The following is a 23,020-nucleotide window of genomic DNA, read 5'->3' as shown; positions in this document are numbered from 1 at the left end:
ATAGACATCCTATTCCTAGGATACAAGACATGTTGGACAGTCTCAGTGGGAGCTCGTGGTTTTCAGTACTGGATCAAGGCAAGGCGTACCACCAAGGCCTTGTAGATGAAGAAAGCCAGCCTCTCACCGCCTTCATCACTCCTTGGGGCCTATACCAATGGGTGAGGATTCCTTTTGGCTTGAGTTCAGCACCAGCTGAATTTCAAAGAAGTATGGAGGAGTGTCTGTGGGGTTTGCGGGACGACATTTGTCTGCCTTACCTGGATGATAATTTGGTTCACAGTAAGTCCTTCAAAGACCATGTAGACCGTGTAAAAACAGTTCTGTACCGATACCAGCAACATGGGGTAAAACTCACACCAAAGAAATGTGAACTGTTTAAGTCCAAAGTTAGGTTTTTGGGTAGGATAGTGTCTAAAGAGGGTCATAGTATGGACCCAGCAGAGGTGGCTCCTGTACAGGCCCTGAAAGAAAGACACCCTAGCACAGTGGGAGAAGTCAGGCAGATTTTAGGTTTCCTGTCCTACTACAGGTCATACATTAAAGACTTTTCTTGTATAGCGAAGCCCTTGTATGAACTGTTGGCAGCCCCACCCACTACCTCCACTCCTCCACAAAGCCCCAGAGTGACTAAAAAGGGGAAAACAAAGAAAGGAAAGCAAGGACAGTTGCCCTCAACAACACCAGTTTCATGGACTGACAGTCATCACCAGGTCCTGAGCCACCTAGTGGACAAACTCTCCAACCCTCCGATCCTAGGCTACCCAGACCTGAATGAACCGTTTGTCCTGCACACTGATGCGTCACAGGCAGGACTTGGAGCAGTACTGTACCAGCGCAGCCACGGCAAGCTGAAGATAATCGCCTATGGATCCAGAACCCTCACCCCTCCAGAGAGAAATTATAATCTGCACTCGGGTAAGCTAGAGTTTCTCGCACTTAAGTGGGCCATCTGTGAGCGCTTCAAAGACTATCTCTTTCATGCCCCTTCTTTTGTGGTATATACAGATAATAACCCACTCACATATATACTGACAACAGCAAAGTTGAATGCTGTGGGACAGAGATGGGTAGCTGAGTTAGCAGATTTTAATTTCACAATAAAGTACAGGCCAGGCAAAGCAAACGCAGATGCGGACGGTTTATCAAGAATGCCAGTTGATTTTGAGAGCTACATGAGTCAGTGCACACAGTCAGTCTGTCAGGAAGCAGTCAGGGCGACAGAACAGGGCATTCTGGTGCAACAGAAAGAACAAAGTCCACTCCTAAGTTCAGTTTCATTTAATGCTCTTCAGGAACAGATGGAAGCTGAGAATCTGCTCAACACAGTTCAGCCAATATCCAGGGACGAGATCAAAACAGCCCAACAACAAGACCCAGTGATAGGCAAAATGTATGACCACAAAATGAGAAATAAGAGACCTGCTGCACAACAACTGAAGAATGAGGGTCTTGAGTTTAACGCTCTTGTCAAGGAGTGGGGCAGGCTAGAGATCAGGGCAGATGGGACCATGCACCGGAAGACTAAAACAAAAAGTCAGCTTGTGCTCCCAGGTGTGTACCGTCCACTCATTTTAAATGAGCTGCACAAGGAAATGGGACACTTGGGCACAGAAAGAACATTAAATCTGATAAGGGACCGTTTCTTTTGGCCCAAAATGCAAAGAGACATAGAACATTTTGTGACAAATATGTGTGAGTGTCTCAAGAAAAGAAAACCAAACAGACAGGCATGTGCACCTATGTTGTGTATCGAAACCACTCACCCATTCCAACTTGTCTCGGTCGACTTCTTGCACCTGGAGGAATGTAGAGGTGGTTATGAATACATACTTGTAATAATGGACCATTACACTCGTTTCGCTCAAGCATATGCTACTACCAACAAATCAGCCAAAACTGTGGCAGACAAACTGTTTAATGATTTCTATCTCAAGTTTGGTTTCCCAGAAAAACTGCACCATGACTTGGGGAGAGAATTTGAAAACAAGTTGCTGCACCACCTAAAAGCACTCTCTGGTGTCCAGGGGTCTCATACGAGTCCATATCACCCCCAGGGGAATGGACAAACAGAGAGATTTAACAGGACTCTTCTCTCAATGTTAAGAACACTCACTGAAGAACAGAAGGGTGACTGGAAAAATCACCTCCCCAAGGTCATACACGCCTATAACTGCACAGCTAACGAGGCCACGGGCTACTCTCCATTCTTTCTGCTTTTTGGCAGGCCACCCAGACTGCCAGTGGATTTGCTGTTTGGTATTGAAAGTCAGGACTGCCCTGGCTCTTACCAGGACTATGTGGAGAGGTGGCGACAGAGGATGGCCGAGGCCTATGACATCGCCTCAAGAAATGCTTCCAAGTCAGCTGATAGAGGAAAGAGACAGTATGACAAGAGAGTGTATGGTCCTACACTGCAAGTGGGTAGCCGTGTCCTGGTGAGAAATGTGGCTGAGAGGGGAGGACCAGGGAAAATCCGCTCCTACTGGGAGGACAACATTTATGTCGTCAAAAGTCAGAAAGGTGAGGACAGTCCGGTGTTTGAGGTGGAACCAGAGAGGGGCAGAGGCAGGATAAGGATACTCCACAGAAACATGCTGTTACCGTGTGACTTCCTTCCAGTTACTGCTAATGAAACTACGACTCCCACCACAACCCGAGCAAAGAAAAGAAACTGTCACAAAAACAGACAAACACCAGTGACCAAACCTACACAACAAACAGATGTTGAGGAGGACTCCGATGATGACTTTCCCGCAGTGACATTCACCTGGCCTCCAGCTGAACTCCACTCACCTGCACTTAACGCCACAGCTCAGGAGTTCTATCCGAAGAGTGAACAGACTGTCCCAGAACAGGGTGAGCCTCTTCAAATTGCTGAGGAGGGACAAGAGGACCGGGTCCAGACAGCGACGTCTGAGGAAAGTGCAGAGGATGTTGTTGCAACAGATATGGGGAGCTCAGAGGATGAAGTTGTTGAGGAGACAGAGCAGAGGGAACTGTATCCAAGGAGACAAAGGCGGCAACCCCAGACTCTGACTTATGACAAACTTGGCCAGCCAAGTTTTGCAGAGAGAACAGTTTTTACCAAAGAGATAGCTGTCGGTGGCTACTGGCGGCCCTGGTAATGGACTACAAAAGATAAAACACATTTAAAAGACACTCTTTGCCTCTTTTGAATTATACCTAAGTGCCTTGTGTTGATTTGGTAATAAGGAACACAGAGATTGTTGGCCGAACTTGTGTGTTTTGTGTAGATTGGGTTTCAGAACTGTTATGAAAAAGAAGAAATAACCAATCCAAGGGTATGTATTCATGGTTTTGTAACATGCATTTGTTATGCAGGGGTTTGGGCGCGAAAACTGATAAAATCAGGAGTATTCATGACTGCAGTGCACGGTGGTCTTGGTATCTCATAAACAAGGTTATAGCCTAAATGTTAGCTTATTAACATGCCCATTCATTTTCATTGCTGTCCATGTATTCATGTTTGAGGCTAGGAGGTATGATTAAAATGTCGGGACGACACTTTTAAAGTGGGGGAGAGTGTGACAGGTTAATTGATGTTTAGGAGATTTAGGGTTATAAGGTGCCCCCACAATTTGTTTTTTCCTTGTTTTAGTATATGTTCGAGCAGTGTTGTTGTTGATGGGGGTGCGCTGCGCAGTTTTCGCCACCGGGTGGTGCCTGTGAGTGGCAAGTTTTGGAAACGGGGTGGAGAAGAAGTAGTTTTCTGGTTCCGTTGTTGATTGTACTAGCTAGAAGCTAGGAGTTATTTTGATGAGCAGCAGAGAACACATGCAGGCAAGACCTCAAAGAGGGAACACATGCTGTTTTGTTTTGTTTAATAACTTATAGAAATAAAAAGCGCTGCACTGAAATCACATCCCAGTGTCCGCCTGTGTCTCTGGCTGCAACATAAGGAATTTGTCATTACATTTCCACGGTTGTCACTGTAAAAAAAAAAAAAAAAAAAAAAAAAAAGATTTGGAGAAAAAAGTGGAACTATTATCAGCAGTAAGGACCTGACAGAGAGAGAAGAGGAGCAGAATCCTGACAGCGGCCAACAGCTCTGTCCAGCTGCTGTCAGCTAACAGGTAACGTTACATTTGCTCTGGTAACTTTGAATCATTTTATCAGTGTTTAGACATTTGGTAAATGCCATTTCGAATCGCTGCAGTATGACGAAGGTGTAGTTAGCTGCTAGGCTAACAGGCTGCAACGTTGTCAATAGACATGCTTAGCGTTAGCCTACTTGATATGGGGAAACTGTTTGCTAACTCTATGCTCTAGCTATGTTTAGCATGCATTCTTATGATTCCTATGGATGTGAATTTTGGGTATTGTTTCTCTGCCCAACACCTGTCATCGACCCTCATTATTAACAGTTAACTAGGGAGATTATGAGTGCATTGATTCTTGTATTGATTAATACCTTCTACCATGACAGACGTTACTGTCTTCTACTACGATTCCATTCTATTCTACAACTCTATTACTACTAGTACTACAACTCTACTGTTTTGACTGTAGCTCTACTATAGCCATACTGTACTATATATATAGTATGGCTCTACCCCACTAATGTTGACCTGGGTTCTTCTGTGTGTGTGTGTGTGTGTGTGTGTGTGTGTGTGTGTGTGTGTGCGCAGTGAGCTAGAGGTTCTTTCTGTCCTCTCTGCCCTGTCTGTCTCAGGAGCCCAGAGTGCTGGGAGCTCCTGTTCCTCTCCAGCAGAACCTGATGCAGCAGGTAGGAAGAGGGACCAGAGCCCCGTAGGCCTGATCCGTTTCAGCTTCACTTCCAATGTAGTTTGTTGAAAGTTGTCATAGTGTTGGCTTTTGACAGTCTAGTATCTTCTACTGTAGCTCTACTGTCTTCTACCCCACTGATTCACATTCATATGTGAAACACTGACACATACATGTATACTCCTGTATACTCATACACATACATATGAAACACTTGCACATAATAAGTGAAACATTTATACGTATGTATCTGAAACACTTGTACATACATATCCAAGACTACTGCTTAGAAATACATGAAACACCAGGGCTGTTTTTGTATTTGCATTTAAATGCATAGGTTTACATGCATAGGTTAAACACTTGGACATGAATGTGTAAATGAAAAGTATACATATACTGTATGTATACTTTAATATGCAATTATCTTGCTTGTTCAAGCCAGACTTGAATTAGCCTGATTACAGTAGCTGGACGTTGGCTTTGTGGAAGCCATTCATTCAAGATTGATTTGTCAGGCTAACTCTAGTCAGGATTTTCATAGTAATTCTTGCTTTTCTGAGCCTCCTTTGTGGAATGGGAAGGAGATTTATTTTGAACTTCATATTGAGCATTTTCAAGGTGAGATGGTCACAGTCAGCAATTACTTGGTAACACCTTTTTCACCTCTACTGTAGCAAGTGCTTCACTAATGAAATAGTTTTCACCCTGTCATGTAATGATCATTATGATGTTGATGTTTGTATGCCAACTGTTTCCTGTAAGACACTGAGCCTCTTACTGTACTGTACTGATACTTACTGCACTTTCTTCTGTTCCAGAAACTCCTGCTCTTCAAGAACCACCTGACACTTCTGTGGAAAATGCTCCCAGTGTTTAAGAGCAAAGAGAAATCAACTTGTTGATGATGTGTCCTGGCCTTTTCACTAGTTAGTACATTCATATGTATTCAGATGTAGTGTTCATACTGTATATGTTTTTACTTATTTGTTTGGGTATTTGGGAAAGGCCTACTCAAATGAAGTCAAAGAAGGTTGTAAGGTATGAGACAAGCATCCCCGTCTTTTTCTTTTTATCTCACTTTCGGCACGCCAAGTGAGGCAGGTTCATATGCTCCAGAGGCATGTTTTTGGTTGATTTGAGATTTTCTGTTGTTTGTCATCCTTTCTGATGATAAAGCCTTTTATCTAACCAGGACCTTGGTTCATACATTGGAAATAAGCATGTAAGATTTTTGTTTTTTTATTACAGTAACACCTACAGTAGATGTTTTCCTGAATCTGACCTTGTACTGACATATTCCAGCTGCTCTCTGTGAACTGGGCTCTCTAAACATCCACCTGTTATAAACTAGTGTTCCAGTTCAAAGAGGATTGGTCTTTTCTAATCACTGGACTGGTCTTCTTCAAATCTGACACTGTCTTGTTGTAGCGGCTAAGCCTAAACTTAAAGCCACTGAGGGGCTGCATAGACGGGCTAATAATTGACGCGCACGCCTTAACACCGCTTAGTAGTGTCTAGGAAAATAACAGAGTCCAACTTCTGTTGCTTGCTTTGATGGGATTTTTTATTGCTCACCGTTGTGGTCTTCAACATGTTAAAGGCAAGAATCCATAACCGACGTGTGCATAAATCTCCATGATAAAGCCAACATTTCACCAATACAACAAACAAAGCGTTCATATGCCGTGGCTTGGCGGTCAAAAAACTGTATGTGCTCCTCCGTCCAGCAACACCTGTTACCTGAACAAAGGTTCCTACCTATATAGTGACCCATAGCACAATGGTGACCCCTACTGGACCAATTTGGTGTCTTTCATAAAAGAAACACTGGAAATGGCTCCTACACACCGGCCCCTAATTGTAATGACTAACAGACATAACAATTCTACCAAGTACAAATTAAGGAGCCATAATCAAAATAATACAAAGATGAGTACAATTTTACCACACACTTTAGTCTCACATATTCCACATACACAGAATATTTGGGATGACCTGCTAACCTGCAGCCTCATGTAGCAGGCAAAGTTTAGTCACAGGCCGTTCAACGACATTAGACCTTGTCTGCAGACGCACTGAACGCACAAGTCCTTTCTTATCATGGAAAGCCTCCAAGACTCTTCCAAGTGGCCAGGAGCCTCGTGGGGCAGTCGGATCCATTATAACCACAATATCTCCAGGCTGTAGATTTCTCCGTTTTTGGTTCCATTTTTGCCTCTCCTGCAGCAAAGGTAGGTATTCCCGTACCCATCGTTTCCAAAAAAGGTCAGAAATATACTGAACTTGTTTCCATCTTCGTTTTACGTACAGGTCATGTGGCTCAAACAATCCAGGTGGTAAGGATGGTCTTCCTTTCATAAGCAGGATATGGTTGGGAGTAAGTGGCTCCAGATCATTTGGATCTTCAGAGAGTTTAGTGATAGGCCGATCATTTAAAATGGCTTCAGCTTCGCACATAACTGTATGAAGTCCATCGTCATCCAGTGTCTGTTGTTGAAGAACTGAACTTAGAATCCTTCTCACCATGCGGATTACACGCTCCCAAACACCACCATGATGTGACCCTGCTGGAGGATTGAAACTCCACTTGACTCCATTTTGCTGCAAAACTCCTTGAATCCGTGTATGATTCCATGATGCGAGTGCCTCCTTTAGTTCTCTCTCTGCTCCTTTGAAGTTGGTCCCATTGTCAGATTGAATGTGAACAACTTGACCTCTCCTACAGATGAAACGGCGCAAAGCATTGATGCATGCATCTGTATCCAAAGAGTTAGCCACTTCCAGATGGACTGCTCTGCTTGCCAGACAGGTGAATATCACTCCATAGCGCTTGACTGTGCCTCGTCCTTTCCTCACTACAATCGGTCCAAAATAGTCGACTCCCACATTGGTAAATGGTGGATAATCAGGAAGAATCCTTTCCTTTGGCAAATCTGCCATCTTTTGCTCCATCATTCTTCCATTATACCTCCTACAAAAGCAACATTCTGTTATGATTCTCCTCACAGCTGAGTTGGCACTTGTGACCCAGTACTTCCGCCTCAGCGTAGACAGCGTGTGGTTGCGACCACTATGGCCAAGCTGTTTGTGAATGTGCTTGAGGATGAGAGTGGCTACATGTTGATCTTTGGAGAGGATGAGTGGATGTTTAGTTTCCTCTGGCAAGGAGCCTTTAGTCAACCGCCCTCCAACTCTCAGGAGCCCATTATCCAAATATGGATCCAACCTGTAGATAATACTCTGTCTGCTCACTGTAGCTTTCCCAGATGACAACGTAGCAATCTCTTCTGCAAATCCTTGCTGCTGACAGTACCGAATGATAGCAAGCTCGGCCTCCAAAAGATCATTTGTAGACAAAGCCTGTCCTCCTGGCCTGTCTTTAACCCCTTGCTTGTCTTGCCGCATGACACTATTGTCTAGTCTCTGCCTGCTGGCATCAGACGCCTCCGACTCCCTCCTCCTGTGACTCCTTTCCAAAAGAGTATTTTTCAGCTTAAGGAACCAGGCAACTGCTACCTTGAGCTTCATCCAATTTGAGAAGTAGGCCATTAGCCGACTAGTGGCATCAGGTGAGCCCTCCACATTAACAACATTCACCATGGCTTCCTTCTTGACCTCCAAGTCATCTGCTTCCATCGTAGTCTCTACCACCTTTGCTGGCCAGTCCCCTTCTGGTTTACACAAAAACTTTGGACCCTCAATCCACCTGTTGTCATGAACAAAGTCTCCAACCCTCACTCCTCTGGATGCATCATCCGCTGGGTTTTGCTTGGAGCTGACATACCGCCATTGTGAAGTTGTGGTGGCTCCTCTAATAGCCGCGACCCTGTTTGCCACAAAGGTATGGAAACGCTTGTCCTCGTTCCTTATGTACTTCAGCACAGAAGTGCTATCTGTCCAAAAGACTGACTCTTGTAACTGGAGCTTCAGCTCTGCCTTCAGCATCAGGTCGATGCGAACAGCAAGGACAGCAGCAGTCAGCTCTAAGCGAGGAATAGTAACAGTCTTTAAAGGTGTAACTCTGGCCTTGCCCATCAGGAATGCAACATGGATGTCACTTCCGTCATTCTGCATCCTGAGATAAGTGACGGCTCCATATCCTGCTTCACTAGCATCCGAAAAGTGATGAAGCTGAACATGTCTGGGATGTCCAAAGCCCTTAGGTTTAATGCACCTTTCAACCTTAAACTCCGACAGCATATCCAGCTCTTCCATCCACCTTGTCCACTGATGCAAGATGTCCTGGGGTATGGTCTCATCCCATCCAAAGTTTCTTCTGCAAAGCTCTTGCAGCATAATCTTGGCAGGCAGCACAACTGGTGCAAGAAAACCCAGAGGGTCATACACAGAACTAGACACAGACAGCATTCCACGTCTGGTGCAAGACTTTTGATGGACCTCCATTTTGAACTTAAATGCATCAGTCTCAACACACCACTGCAAACCAAGAGCTCTCTCTACAGGAAGTTTGTCTCTATCCAGATTCAGTGCATTCAAATCTTTAGCTCTGCGTTCCTCAGGAAGAGTTTGCAACATGGTGCGATTGTTGCTGATCCACTTTGTCAGAGTGAAACCTCCCTTCTGACAGAGAGCAATTAGATTTTTGACCATGAGGGCAGCTTCCCCATCCGAGACCATGCTCTTCAAACAATCGTCAACGTAAAAGTTCTCCTTGACTGTTTGAATCACTTCAGCTGGAAAGTCGGATTGATTGTCATCTGCCGTTTTCCTCAGAGCGAAGCTAGCACAACTCGGAGAGGACACAGCACCGAACAGATGGACAGTCATACGAAACTCTGCCACTTCCTTGGTCAGATCTCCCTCTGGCCACCACAAAAAGCGCAGAAAGTCTCTGTCCTCCTCTGCAACCTTGACCTGATGGAACATTGCTTGTATGTCGCCCATGACTGCCACAGGTTCCTGTCTGAATCTAAGGAGGACTCCAAGCAATGTACTTGTAAGGTTGGGACCTTGCAAGAGCTGATGGTTTAATGATGTACCCTTGAATGCCGCACCACAGTCAAATACCACCCGCAGAGTCCTCTTCCTTGGATGATATACACCATGGTGAGGAATATACCACACCTTTCCACTGCCACGATCCAGCTGCTGTGTAGGTACTTGCTCTGCATAGCCCTTACTAATCACCTCGTTGAGACACGTTTTGTACTCCTCATACAACTGTTCACTGTTCAGGAACTTCCTCTTCAGGCCAAGTAACCTTTGCTTCACCACAGAGAAGTTGTTGGGCAGAGATACATTGTCCTTCTTAAAGGGCAATTTCAGGCTGTAATGACCCTCTTCAAGTGTTGCAGAATTTTCCACAAGCTCCATGAACTTGATGTCCTCTCTTGATAGCCCTTTCTCCTCCGTAGCTCTCTCGTTGAAATCATGGTTGTACTGCATATTCAGCATTTCTTCCAACCTACACACAGAAATCCTGTTGACAACTGCTGCAGGGAACTCAGCTTCCAAGCTGCTGTCATTTCCTTGCAAAGGACCATTAATGACCCATCCCAATGCTGTTCTTATAGCATAAGGGCCCTCCCCACGGCTGTTAATGACCTCCCAAGGTTCCAACATCTTGGGAGCGTTGCTTCCAATCAACAGGTCAACGTTAGCCTTTATGCTGGGAATTTGTACCTTTGACAGGTATGACCATTTTGCCAAATCTCCTTCAGTCACAATGTTGTCTGTACTTACAGGCATTTTCTTCTGGGTGAGGACTTCTGGGAGCTTATAGAAGAGGTTGGTCTCCAAACCAGACACTTCCAAGCCTGACAATGAATATGCTGGCACAACCTTTTCCTGTCCCATGGTTTGTAGGAGAAAGCGGGTTTGTCTACCAGCAAGATTGAGCCTTTGCATGAGATGCTCCGAACAGAAAGTGGCTGAACTGCCAGGATCCAAAAATGCATAGGTGTGTATTATCTGGTCTCCTTTGATGGACTTGACTTGGACTGGTAGGATAGAGAGAAGACAGCGATCCTTCCCGGCCCCTGTATGACCACAGGTTTTATGAGATGCTGTGATATTACAGGCTACCAGCTCCTTGGAATGTTCTGTGTCTGTGTTGGCTCTGTCCCTGTTGTCAATATGAAGCACACTGGGATGGTTTTGACCACAAATCCTGCAGGTCAAACGCTTATCGCAGTCTCGACTCCTGTGCCCAGCACATAAGCAGCCGAAGCAAAGCTCTTTCTCCTTTAGAAAGCCTATTTTATCTCTGTGCTTCTTCCTTTTAAAATGTTGACATTCTTCCAATGAGTGACCTTGAGCACAGCAAACACAAGTTGACTTCACTGTAGAGCCATGTGCTGGTAAGTCTCTTGAGTTCTCAACTGATTGCACAGGTGCAATGGTGGTGGCGAAGCTGTTTCCTTTAAATTTATTTCCTGGCTGTGACTTCAGCCTATTGACAACCTTTGAACCAGTTGTTCCAGATGGTATATCCCGAATGTCGCCAAATAAAGGGTCTGATAGGATTCTGACATGTTTTTCGATGAATGCAACCAGATCTTTGAACAGAGCTCTGCGTTTAGATGTTTCCAGTATACCATGTGCAATGGTTCTCCATCGCTCTCTCAGTTTAAATGGCAAGTTAGACATGACTGCTCTCATGTTGCTTGGCATGTCCAATTCTTGCATGTACTGCAGATTCTCCATGACGTTACAGCATGACCGCAGAAAAAGAGAGTAGGCTTGTAATGCATTCACGTCTTCTGACTTTATTGAAGGCCAAGCCAATGCCTTTTCCATGTATGCAGTGGCAATTTTGTATTCATTGCCAAAGTGTTCTTGCAATAGCTGTTTTGCTTGATCATAGCCATGATCAGGAGCCATATGCTGGCAGCTACGCACCAGCTCCCTTGGCTGCCCTCTAGTGAACTGCTCCAGGTAATATAAACAATCACCTCTGCTGACCTTTTCCTCCACTCCTTGCTCAAATGCTCGTTTAAAGGAAATGTATTGAAGAGGATCCCCATCAAATAATGGAATAGCTCTTGCTGGCAATAACATTAAACGTTGCTGTTGGACAAGGGCTGATGTTATTTCATTTTGCCTTTGCATTATGGTGCAAATGTTTCCAAGATGCCTTTCATCCACTGGCTGAGCATTGAATAGGGAGGGTTCCAAAAGCTGTGACAGTGCATCCACTTGCGACTTGTGATGGCAACTCTGCATTTCTGAATCAGTCCACTCCTTTGGTCCAGCTGTGCATTGCTGACTAGCCCCCTGAGGCAGCTCAACAGTTGGTGGTGGGTTACTTGCTGGAAGTGACCAATCCTTACTTTGCTGTGTTTTGCTCTGATTTACAGGCTTGTACTCCTTTGCCATCGGGTTGAGACTGTTTGAAGTTGCTGCCCTTTTTTCTTTGTCCAGGTATGAATTCATTGCATTTGATGATGCTTTGGAAAACCTTTGAACGTCAGAGGCCTGTAGAACTGCTAATTTAGCAGTGGATGCAGCTAGCATGGATTCTAGCTCAAGTTGTTCTCTTCTCCTTTTCAGCTGTTGCTCTTGTTCCTCCAAAGCATGCTTTTCCTTTAAAGCTGCTGCACGAACAAGCAACGCAACTCTGTCCGCCTCTGCTTTGATTCTTGCAGAGGAAGTAGTGCTAGAATTTCCGCTACGTGAACTCCTGCTGCTTGAGGGTTTGCTAGCAACATTTGACACACTGTCCTCTGGATTAATACCATCATCATCATTGTCACCCTTAAATGCATGTTCAGCACATGATACCCATCTTTCCACATCAGAAATAAATTCATTATTAGATATCATTTTTGCTTTGAACCATATGTCATGCTTTTCTTTTTCATCAACAGGTAACATACCCATCAAAGAACCATGAATACCTTTTGCTTCATCACACACATTGACAAGATCATCAAGAGCACATTGTACCTCTGATTTTTTACCTCTTTTTTGCATAAGCCCTTGCATATTTTCTCTTAACTTACTAGCCTTATTTAGCTTACCTTTCCTAGCATTTTGCAACCTTTCCAGCTTTTCTGCAAACGCTTTAGCAGTTAATTTTACAACACGTTTTTCTTTGTCCTTTTGTGTATCAGCGTCATTCGTGATACTGTTCGATTCAGCTGATTGCGCAATAGCCTCAGCGGGCCTGTCCATAGTTTCACGTGCATCCATAATGTTTTTTCCCCAAGCACGCTTGATCGTTACCAAGTTAATAAAGTCAATTGTCCTCCCTTTTCGACCACCAATGCATTGGATTTACGCCACTATACGTAGCGAACATTGTGTGCACACAAACATGAATGGCCATTCATTGCAATTTGTAGCGCTACACATACCTCCCGTTGGGCGCCGTGATGATCCCGGTGAACGACTCCTCTGCCGGCATTTGAAGAGCCGCTCCCGATGTCCTACTGGCGGATGGCCTTGATCCGAAGGATGAAACGTGCTGAACGCTCCCAACGGCAGCAGGCATCGGCGTCCTCTCGCCGATAGCTGGATGTAGCAGCCGGGCTCAGATGGGTAGAATAACCGGCGTTTGGATGTCCGGTTTCCAGCGTCCACTCAGCTGGAAACTGCAGCGGTCGAACTGACATCTATTGCCGCACGCGATGAAGCTCTTCCAGCGCCACTAAGCATAGTTTTTTGACTTGAATGTAGCGGCTAAGCCTAAACTTAAAGCCACTGAGGGGCTGCATAGACGGGCTAATAATTGACGCGCACGCCTTAACACCGCTTAGTAGTGTCTAGGAAAATAACAGAGTCCAACTTCTGTTGCTTGCTTTGATGGGATTTTTTATTGCTCACCGTTGTGGTCTTCAACATGTTAAAGGCAAGAATCCATAACCGACGTGTGCATAAATCTCCATGATAAAGCCAACATTTCACCAATACAACAAACAAAGCGTTCATATGCCGTGGCTTGGCGGGTCAAAAAACTGTATGTGCTCCTCCGTCCAGCAACACCTGTTACCTGAACAAAGGTTCCTACCTATATAGTGACCCATAGCACAATGGTGACCCCTACTGGACCAATTTGGTGTCTTTCATATAAAGAAACACTGGAAATGGCTCCTACAGTAATGATTCCTGTCATGAAAAAACCCCCCAACTCATTTTGGAAAAAATGGGGATGAATTTCAAGTAATATGCTTTCAAAAAAGGATGTATATAAATTTGGAAGGAAACTTTTATGATAATTGAACACCTTGAGAGAATAGCTTGTGAATAAGGCCAGCTGCTCTGACCCTGACCCCTGACCCCTCACCTCTGACCCCTGACCCCTCACCCCTGACCTCTGACCTGAGCCAGCAGTGCATCTCTCTCCTCCTGGACGTCCTGTAGCTGCAGCTGGCTCTGCTCCAGCTCCGCCTCCTGACAGAGGATTAGGAGAGATTCAAACTCATAGTTTTGGTTGACTTTGAGAGAAACAGTTTGATCCTATAAAGAGTTACAGCTGATACTGACCAAGCTGTGCAGAGTCTGTCTGTACTGGGTCTGTGAGCTCTGCAGTTTGTCCCGGAGTCTCTCCAGCTCCTCCCTCAGCCTCCACTGCTCCTCCTGATCCTGGTCCCGGTCCTGGGCTAGCAGGGCCTGTAGCTGGGCTACGTCATCCTTTTCCTGGTCTAGCTGGGCCTGTAGCTGGGCTACCTGGTCCTTTTTCTGGGCCAGCTGGGCCTGTAGCTGGGCTACCTGGTCCTTTTCCTGGGTTAGCTGGGCCTGTAGCTGGGCTACCCGGTCCTGGTTCTGGGCTAGCTGGGCCTGTAGTCTGGCTATCTGTTCCTGACTCTGGTTGTGGGCTTGCTCCCTGCTGGTCCTGCTCCCCTGCACCTCCCTGTAGAGCCGCTCCAAACTGCTGGACAACATGTCCTCTGGACCTGCAGGACTGGGGGGGGGGGGGGGGGGGCAAAGTAAGAAACAGAGAGACACAGTTTGTGTGTGTTCACACTATTCCTCCTTTCCTGTGTCATCATCCTAATGTCACTGAACTGGACTCTCTCCAAACCTTGGCTGCACCTTGATATCCTGTCCATGAAGATCACCAACAGAGGGGAGACAAGTCCTCGTCAGAAGTCTGATGCCCACCTTGACAAGCTTGACTTAATGCCACACAAACAGAAAGAAAGAAATCCACATTGTTCCTCCTGAATCTGAATCTCCTTCCCAGCAGCTTGGCAGAGGCTTTCTCAGGATGCTGATCAGTGTGATTCCTCAGCTGGGACCATCACTCCTGTCTGCCAGTCCAAACACCCTGTTCTGGAAATCCACTTAATATTGAAGCGATGTTAGCCACAACATCCCAACAATATCCAGAGCCTTCAGGGTTTCAGGATGGATCTCATCCAGCCCAGCGCCTCGGCACTGAGGAGCTTTCTAACAACATCAGTGACTTCTGTCAAGAATCTTCCAGCTCTGCCTCCTGAACAAAATCCCCAGTTGAAGTCAGTGTTTCCCTGCTGAGATCAGCCTGTGCAATGACCTGTCTGCCCCTCCTGAGTCTCAGAACGGTTTTCCAGACCCTCTTTGAGGCCCAAAAGTCCTTCTTCATGAACTCACCAGACTCCTCCCATATCTGGGCTTTTGCTTCTCCTCCTACTGCTGCTGCAGCTTTTTCAGCTTGCTGGTATGTTTCTACTAAGTCAGGAGGTAACCTGATCATGAAGGCCTCCTTCTTCAGCTGGACAGCCTCCCTCATTGTCAGTGTCCACCAGCAGGTTGTTGGGTTGCTGCCATGACAGACTCCGCCCACCTTCTGGCCACAGCTCCTAGCAGCTGCTTCATGACGGAGGTTTTGAACAGAGTCCATACTGACTCCATGCTCCACCCTCCTCTGATACAGGAGAAGCTCACTCTGAGGTGAAGCTGGAATAACTTTGGACAGAGTCTTCTGCCGGGTGTTCCCAGCAAACCCTCACTACTCATCTGGGTTTACCAGGTCTGTCCGGCAGCCGCTCCACCATCTGATCCACCTCACCACCAGACGGTGATCAGCTCCTCTCTTCACCTGAGTGTCCAGAACATTCGGCCTCAAATCTAATGAAACAACTGCAAACTTGATCATGGACCTTTGGCCCAAGGAGCTCTGGTTCCATGTTCACTGATGAACCTCCTTGTGTTCAAACATGGAGTTCATTATGGATCCATGACTAGCACAGAAGTCCAATAACACACCACCTGGGTTCAGATCAGGAGGCCGTTCCTCTCCATCATGCCCTACAAATTTCCAAGTCGTTGCTAACGTGTGTTGAAGTCTGCCAGTAGGACCGTGGAGTCAGTAGGCGGAGTCAGTAGGCGGAGCCTCTCCAGCGCCCCGCCCACCATCTCTGCCCTGCCTCCTCTGTGATGATTTGTCAGTGGAAGTCAAACCTTTCTCTGCCCTGTTTCCAAAACAACTCTTCCCATCCACCTTGCAGCCACTCCCCATTGACTTTAATGTAAAGAAGATGCTGGTAGTTCAAATGAAGAGGAATAGTGTGAACAGTATCCCATGGCTGAACTGAGTTTACAGCAGTGAGGTGAAGGTGAAGAACACATTATGGTGATGTAATGGTATGTTATCTATAGCCGTCCTGTAGTACTGTTACTAGAATAGTATTGTAGTATACTACAGTACTGGTACCTGTAGTTGTCCTGTCCTGTGGTTAGAGCCTCAGCCAGCTGCTCCAGTCGATTCTGAACCTTCTGAGGATCCAACATGGAGGTTCTGGTCTGGTCCAACTGGGTTCTGGACTGGTTTAACTGGGTTTTTGTCGCTTTAAACTGGTTTCTGGTGTGGTGTAACTGAGTTTTTGTGTGGTCCAGCTGGTTTCTGGTCTGATCCAACTGAGCCTGCAGGTTCTGGACTAGCTGCTGGAGAGAGGACTTCTCATCCTGCAGGAACACACACACCCACACACACACACTTGTAGTTGCTGTGTGTGCTTCAATAAGCGTCTGTAGCTGTGTGTGTGTGTGTGTGTGTGTATGTGTGTGTATACTGACCTGCAGTGTGTCAGTAGCTGACTGTAGCTGAGACTCTGCGTTCTCTCTGGCCTGTCTCTCTTTGTCTAGACCTGCCTGCAACGCACCACACTCCAGCTACACACACACACACACACACACACACACACACACACACACACACACACACACACACACACAGAAAAAATACATTTGAAGTCTGTTCTCTGCAGGAGTGTATTCCAGTCTGTTGATCAGGATGAATAGACCGAATATTTTTTCAACTCCATCATGCATATGGTCAAATTTTTATATCGTGAAATTCTGTGTCACAAACTTTCATTACATCCCTGGTAGAAAATGATTTTTACAAAACCATGACAACCATGACATTTCACAGCACCAAGCTGTGGAGGAGGGAAGATCTGCAGATCCTGTATCAGCATCACCCTTCACTTTAAACATCAGCTCTGTGCCCGGCTGTCTGGTACCTGTCCCAGGGTCAGCTGTCTGCCCAGCTCCTCTCTCAGCTGCTGCACCTCCACCTGCAGCTCCACCTCCCGTCTGCTGCTCTCAACCTGTCTGTCTCTCAGAGCCTGGCTCTCCCTCCGCAAGACAGACAGCTCCTCCTGCTGACCACACATGTCCTGCAGCAGAGAGAGAGAGAGAGAGAGGGAGATAGACAGAGAGAGAGAGAGAGAGAGAGAGAGAGAGAGAGAGAGAGACAGAAACAGAGAGAGAGAGAGAGAGAGACAGAGAGAGATAGACAGAGAGAGAGACAGAGAGAGAGAAACAGAGAGAGGGAGAGAGAGCGCGATAGACAGACAGAGAGAGAGAGAGAGAGAAAGAGAGAGAGAGACAAAGAGAGAGGCACATTGAGAGGAAGATATGTATTAACCAGGGAAATATAAAAAAAATAAGATTTGAACAATAATTTAAGATTTTAATCTACTAAATATCTAATTGTATTTGGTTTTTCCAATAAATTCCAGTATATGTTTGTAGAGGTTTATACACAGGAAGACACACAATGCATCCAGGTTCACATATGCAGTACTGACACACACACACACACACACACACACACACACACACCTGTCTGTGTGTCCTGGCAGTGTCCTCCAGCTGCCTGCAGTGTCTCTGTGTGTCCTCTAGCTGGCGCTGCAGAGCCTGGTTGTCCTCCTGCAGACTGTCGGCCTGTTGCTGAGCTCGACGAGCCTGGAGACATGACAGAGTTACAGCTCCACTCAACACACACACACACACACACACACACACACACACACAGCATGACAGTGTAGAGAGAGAGACAGGCAGACAGACAGACAGTCTTCTTACCTGCTCTCTCAGTCCTCCCAGATACTCCTGAAGTCCAGAGATGATTCCCTCCAAATCCTTCTGGAGAGCTTCATTAGCCAAGATCTGACCTGAGAGGAGGAGAGGAGAGGAGAGGAGAGGAGAGGAGAGGAGAGGAGAGGAGAGGAGAGGAGGAAGAGGAAGAGGAGAGGAGAGGAGGAAGAGGAGAGGAGAGGAGAGGAGAGGAGAGGAGAGGAGAGGGGAGAGGAGAGGAGAGGAGAGGAGAGGAGAGGAGAGGAGAGGAGAGGAGAGGAGGAAGAGGAGAGGAGAGGAGAGGAGGAGAGGAGAGAGGAGAGGACATGAAATCAGCCAATCAAAGGGTTCCAATCTGGGAGAGGCTCTGTGATTGGTCGGTTGTCTCCTTACCGTCAGTCAGCTGTTGCTCCAGCTCTTTGATCTCCTGTGTCTCCATGGCGATGCGGGACAGCATGTCGTCGAGGCGACCCTCCAGCTCCCGCTGCTTCCTGCTCATCATGGCCAACAGCTGCCTCCGATTGGCCAACTGGGCCGTCACATGGGCCTGGGAGGGAGATATGAGCCAACCACAACACAGATCACTCAACAGACACCGCTTTCCTATTGGTCGGTTACATCTAGTGTTCGACCCATAAGGGTTTTTGAAGGCCGATACGGATTTTGTATCGAAGCTCCTGATAGCAGGTATTTTTCTCTGATATTCAGCAACTTTAAATTTGTTGAATATTTGTGGTTGTGCACGATAGAAAGTTACTTTGTTAAGCACTTATTTTATTTCATGATGCACATATCTGTAAATTTGACCATTTCCTGTCCTGGTGTGTCAGTGGTCTGAGCCCGGACCTCCATAGCTCCACACTCTGTCTGTGGATCCTGACTGGTTGCAGCTCAGCAGCTCCGGTCTGTTCTGTCCGTCTGCCTGTTCTGCTGCGGATCTACAGCTTCACCTCTGGGTGACTGAACACAGCTATCTAGTTTTTTGCATATTGTTCCATAAACAACTCAAGTTATACCGTGAGGAACTTAAATGTACCTTCTGTCACTTTCTTTGAGAGTGTAGGTTATCAAATAGAAGCTTCTCAGTGGTTCTGTGGATAACCTCTCCAACATTTATTTAAGCCACATTGGCTCATGTATCTTCTATTTTGTTGCACATGAGGGTCATTCAATGCTTGTTGGAGTTAAACACACTTAACTCCTCGCATAGCTGTCCACATACTGCAGATTGCACAGGCACTTTCTTTCTTTCCCAGTCTCTGCCAGGACTGGTTTTTATCTCTGTTTACTCCTATTTGTTTTAGTCTCTTATCCTGCTTTTTCAGTGTTTTATTTGTACCTTCCTATTTTGTAATGTACACGTTGGAAGCTGCTGTACTCCAGAATTTCCTTCGGAATCTATAAAGTATCTATCTGTCTATCTATCTATCTATCTATCTATCTATCTATCTATCTATCTATATATCTATCTATCTATCTATCTATCTATCTATCTATCTAACTCCAACAAGCATTGAATGATCCCTCACATGCAATATGATGAACTGTCTTTCTATGGCAACCTACTGGATCTAGTGCAATAATTACATTTATTCTAGTGCAAAATTACATTGTATTTATTTATTTATTTTTTACTTATTATTTTAGAACCTGTGTTGTTGGCTGTGGATGTTTATTTGCTGAGGTTGTTTTGTTTTGTTCTGTTTTAATTGCACTGATCAGGAGTAGCGCTCCTGATCCGCAGCAGCTGAAGGTCTGATCAGACCCAAACAGACAGAACAGAAACACAGCTGAAGCTGAGCCGGTAGACCTGTACCAGGTAAAACCAGCGTCCTGGGTTTGAATCCGGCCCAGGACCTTTGTCACATGCCATGCCACTCTTTCCTGTTTCTCTCTACTTTAAGCTGTCAAATAAAGGCGGAAATGACCATTTTCATGACAAAAAATCCAAAACATTACAAGTATTCAGTGTTTCCTCCAGAACGGTGTTTCTGACAGATGGACTGTCCCATAACCCTGTAGTTTGGTTAATGTGTGTATGAGAGCGTCCCTGCAGTCCAGTGGACCTCATCAGCTCACTGTCTGTGGCTCAGTCAGTGGGTCTGAACACAGACCCACAGACTGACCTGGTCTGACTCTCCTGTACACTGATGTTAGACTGATGTGGGTCTGTGATGGCCAATATTGATATCTTAAACTCAGTGCGTCATTATTTTATGCTAATATTCAGAATCTTTCAATTTGACCATTTCCGTGCCAAATATTCAGAGTTTCCTCCACAGTTTTCTTCTCAGGGTGAAAAGCCTCTGACACATTTAGAGCATCATGGGACACTAAAACTCTCCACTGAAAGCCAGACGCTGCATTTTTCTCTCTTACATGTTTGGCATAAATGATCTGAACCTTTTTTTTTTTAGATATTTAGGTTGATTGTTTTGTTTCTGCTTGATCTTGGTCAACTACAGTTGTTTTTAAATGTGCTCTACAAATAAACTTGACTTGATATTTCTATGTCCACAAATACATTTTTTCTCATCAAGTTTCTGTTGGTGATACCAGTTTGTGTTTTGCATTATATTTGTCTGCTGGTATGTTGAGTGTTTTTCCACCTCTTGACGTGACTCTGATAAAAACCACAGCGGTCACAATGCGTTGGTTTTAATCTTGCCATGTTCTAATAAAGACTTTTAGATTTTGTATAAATGTCCCTTGTTCACTCATGACAGGAACCTTTTACAATGTAGAGACACTCACTTCTCTTCTACTGAGGTCCATCATGACCCATCCTGGGTCCCAAACCAGAGCTCAGGAAACCAGTGAACACTTCCATCAACTACTGTACAGTAAGACAACTTGGCAGGAAAACAGAGAACAGGAGAGAGACAGAGAGAGAGAGACAGAGACAGACAGGCAGAAACACAGAGAGACAGACAGACAGGCAGAAACACAGAGGGACAGACAGACAGGCAGAAACAGAGAGACAGACAGACAGGCAGAAACAGAGAGAGACAGACAGACAGGCAGAAACACAGAGAGACAGACAGACAGGCAGAAACACAGAGAGACAGACAGGCAGAAACACAGAGACACAGACAGACAGACAGACAGACAGACAGACAGACAGACAGACAGATTATAAAGAGTATCTCCAGTTTACTCACAGCAGTCAGTTCAGTCTAACAGTCTGTTCTCCCTCCTCTGCCCCACAGAGCCCAGGGGGCTGCTGGGTAACTCCCTGCATTTCCTCCCTCCCTCCCTCCTCTCCTCCTCTCCTCCTCTCCTCTCCTCCTCTCCTCTCCCAGCTCTAACGGTTCACAGTTCCTCTCTCCCGTCGTTTCTCCTCCACTCTGATAACAAACAGCAGCGCCTCCTATTCCCCTCTGGCCCTTCTTCTACCCGTCTACTTTATCTGTCTGTCCCTCCATCTCTCTTTCTCCCACTTGTTCAATCTCTGCATTCCTCTCTCCTTCCCACACTGCTGTTATCTATCTCTCTCTCTCTCTCTCTCTCTCTCTCTCTCTCTCCGTTACAGACTTTTCTTTCTCTCCACTTCACTCCCTGTTTCTTTGAATCAACACAGGAAGCCTTTCCCACAGCCAATCAGAGCTGACCGCTGGGGAGTGACAGGGTCCCTGTCCAATAGCAGTGAGGGAGCAGGCTGTGTAAGCCCCGCCCCTCAGGGAGGATTCCCCAGGGGGGAGGAGTCAGAGCTTCTTAAAGAGAAAGTGACCTGTTGTTGCAGAGAAAGACACTTGTTGACTTCTGCTGTTGTTTCCAGTTGGCAGGGCGACACTGATAGTTTTTATCAAACTGACAATATTTTGTGCTGATATTCAATGTATTTATATCTCATCAGGGGGGGAAAGCCTCTGAAACTGAATTCATCATGGGACACTAAAACTCTTGATTCCCAGGAGAATAACACATATTAATGACATTTTACCACTACTACTAATAATAAAAATATTAAAACATAATCGTGGATACTTGTGTCAGTTCAGGTTCAGCTCTTCCCATAGACAACAGTGTGGTATTGATCAATTCTACAATAAATATGTAATTAATAAAACTGCATCATGTGGTGAAACATAGTGAAAGGTTATTATTAGAGTTTATATTAAATATCAACAAAAATGTATTAAATGATATACTATCTGCAGTAAAATTGTCAGGACAGCAGGTTGTTTTTTCTGTTTCACTACTGATGTGCTGCTGCAGCTCTACAGGGCAGAGCTGTGTCGAGCTGGACTGAAGAACTACAGAATCACATTTTACATTAGTGACATTTGACAGACAGCTGAACTCAGAGCCACAGCAGCTCAAGTGACCAAGCCCCGGCCCTGCTGCAGGCTGAAAGGGTTAAAAAGCTTCTGGAGAATGAGGGCATCGATCCCGCTACCTCTCGCATGCTAAGCGAGCGCTCTACCATTTGAGCTAATTCCCCTGTACAGCACCCAGCTGCTCTGCTCTCGTCTAGCGCCTCCTCCTCCTCCCTCCTCCTCTCCGACCAAAGTTCATTCTTGTCTCCTCCCTCCTTCCCCTCCATGCTCCTATTTCAGAGAGGAGATTCATGTTTTTTCTAAAGGAGGTGGTTCATGTGGGGGAAGAGAACCTCTGCTGCTCTGGGTTCCTATGTTCCTTTTATAAAGAACTTAATTTCTTTAACACTTAGGAACAATTGTGCCGCTGCTATAGGGAAAAAATAGACATTTACAAGATAGTAAACATGCTTCTGAGTTGGTATGTTCTGTTATGTTTTTGTGTCTAATCATCCACTATTCATTTTTACCCTTAAGTTTACCCTCCATAAGGAATTCTGTCACCAGGAAACACAATGCACCATAATATAATTGTTTTTGCATCTATCTCACAGATAGCTTTACTATATATTTAATGCAATGATTAATTTCACTGTGTATTTTGATATGGTTGTTTTTGTCCAGTAGACCCAATTATTTAATATTGGGGTTTTTTCCCCCAAAAGTGGAACATTTTGTACTTTTATCTGAAAAGCCAAATT

At 45.5% G+C, this 23,020-nt stretch overlaps 1 long non-coding RNA gene across 1 annotated transcript; it reads left to right on the top strand.

The window, feature by feature from the left end:
* Nucleotides 1-3,983: 3,983 nt before the first annotated feature.
* Nucleotides 3,984-6,163, top strand: LOC139662725 (uncharacterized). The gene is made up of 3 exons (XR_011696683.1): nucleotides 3,984-4,097; nucleotides 4,653-4,750; nucleotides 5,571-6,163. It is a non-coding gene; the product is annotated as an uncharacterized lncRNA (long non-coding RNA).
* The last annotated feature ends 16,857 nt before the right edge of the window (nucleotides 6,164-23,020 follow it).

Source organism: Centroberyx affinis, unplaced genomic scaffold (genome assembly GCF_046629955.1).
Source record: "Centroberyx affinis isolate AG114_WGS23_722 - 3 ecotype Tasmania unplaced genomic scaffold, CSIRO-AGI_Caff_v1 ptg003878l_1, whole genome shotgun sequence".
NCBI lineage: Eukaryota > Metazoa > Chordata > Actinopteri > Beryciformes > Berycidae > Centroberyx > Centroberyx affinis.
The sequence above is the reverse complement of the archived record's forward strand: the minus strand, read 5'-3'. Positions and strand labels throughout refer to the sequence as shown.